Source organism: Lagenorhynchus albirostris, chromosome 14 (assembly GCF_949774975.1).
Source record: "Lagenorhynchus albirostris chromosome 14, mLagAlb1.1, whole genome shotgun sequence".
Classification (NCBI taxonomy): domain Eukaryota; kingdom Metazoa; phylum Chordata; class Mammalia; order Artiodactyla; family Delphinidae; genus Lagenorhynchus; species Lagenorhynchus albirostris.
In genome coordinates this window covers 61,320,891-61,323,052 of record NC_083108.1, presented here as the reverse complement: position 1 = coordinate 61,323,052, position 2,162 = coordinate 61,320,891, and positions in this window count along the sequence as shown.

Genomic DNA, 2,162 nt, shown 5'->3' with positions numbered 1-2,162 from the left:
CCCAGCGCGGCGCGCCCCGCCCCCTTTCACGACAGTTCTGAGCACAGCGCGGCCCGCCTTTGCGTCACCCAGAAGGAGGCTGTCTCTGCCCCACCGGGGAGCGTCCCGCATTGTCCCCGCCCCTTACCCTGCCTCCCCGCCCACGCGACCTCGGAGGCGTTACTCCACAGCCTCAAAATCGCGAGATTTCTGAGAATTCTCCCCCGCCCGCGCGGTGGGCGTGGACCTAGGCCCCGCCCCCACCCCCGCCCTACATTGTGGACTGTGCTATGGGCAGCCTGTGCTTTTTTTTGCTTCAGTTGGCTATTTTTCTGGAATCAAATTACAGTAGTGATTAATAGATTTTATTTTTTATATCTGGAGTAAAGGATTTGTTAGTTTTATAATTTTTCTTAAGAACAAGCATATGTATTTAGTAGCTCCATTGCATTAGAACAGTTTTAATTCACAGTGACTTGTGAAATCCACCTTCTTCAGGCCTGTGTTGAGAGCTTCCTGTTTTATCAAGTCATGGGTGGAGAAGAAGAGGCTGTCCTGTTAGGTGGCAGGATGTTTACAAGTGACACTGCTTCTTCTAAAACATTGGTTCTTTTCAGACTTTTCAATTTTACGCAAAGGCTAGAGTAAAATGGTAACAGTAAACCCACCAACTAAAAATTGGCACTTGCCATCTACCTCTACAAGGATTAAATCCCAAGCCTGTTGCAAAAATCTTGGCTCCCTGTGCACCGATGCCAAATAAAAATATGGAGACAGAGGTTTGGAAGATAGGAAGTAGCGAGGCTTAATTTTCTTTGCCAGGCAAAGGGAAGACAGTAGGCTAGTGCCTCAAGAACTGTGCCCCATCCCACCAACCTTCCTGGGGAATTACAGGGATTCTTATAGGGGAGTTCGCAATCCGAAGTAAGTGACAAGGATCAAAATGGTGAAGGTCATGCATTCTTCTTGCATTATTTCAAAACAGTCACCGCTGGAGTCAAGCAACCCGGTAACTGCATCCCCCAGCCCGGGTTATCGGTCTGCGACCTCCTTTCTGAAATGCAAACAACTACAAGGGGCGATTTGCTACAAGAGGTTACAGGGGGAGCAAATACCAGGTGCAGAATGTAAATTACAAAGGATTGGGGTGACAGGTTAGCTTTGTGAAGGACAATTCTAACTACAGACACTACAGATTAGTAACAGTTAAAATAAAACTAGGATTAACTCTTTCAGGCCAGGTTATGTTTCTTCTCTAGCCTGTTCACTGTTCCCTTTATTTTCCTTGTTTTTAGGAGAGGGAAAACTTCATTTTTAGCTTTGCTGCAACAATCCTTACCCTAAAAAAAACCTCATGATTTCTTTTTTCTTAAATTTATTTATTTATTTTTAATTATTTTTTATTTTTGGCTGTGTTGGGTCTTCGTTGCTGCGTGCAGGCTTTCTCTAGTTGCGGCGAGCAGGGGCTACTCTTGGTCGCAGTGCGCGGGCTTCTCATTGTGGTGGCTTCTCTTGTTGCGGAGCACAGGCTCTAGGTGCGCAGGCTTCAGTAGTTGTGGCGCACGGGCTTCGTTGCTCCGCAGCATGTGGGATTTTCCCGGACCAGGGCTCGAACCCTTGTCCCCTGCATTGGCAGGCGGATTCTTAACCACTGCGCCACCAGGGAAGTCCCCAAGACTCGTGATTTCTTAAGGACAAATATTTTCTGACTCCCGCCAGAGTCAATAACAATTATTGCCAGGCAACTTTTAACAACCTTGTGTCTTTTTGTCTTTATAAGCCCCTGACCCTTTCTCTTCCCTAGAACACTCTTTAAGGGTTACCTGAATCTGTGTCTCCTGCCAACTAAAAATTGTCACTCGCCATCTGGCTCTGCAAGGATGAGGTCACCAGCCACTGCAGTCTCAAAACACACCCTGAAAGGAGTTCAGGGTAGAGATCAGGAATGAGGCACTCTGCTCTGGGAAAACTGGCAGAACAGGTCTTCAGACAGGAGATTTTATGAGCCCAATTTCTTGCATTTTCTCATATCGAGAGAAGCATCGGGACTTCCCTGGTGGTCCAGTGGTTAATAATCCGCCTTCCAATGCAAGGGTCATGGGTTCAATTCCCTGGTCGGGGAACTAAGACCCCACACGCTACGGGGCAACTAAGCCCACGCGCCGCAATTACTGAGCCCCCAC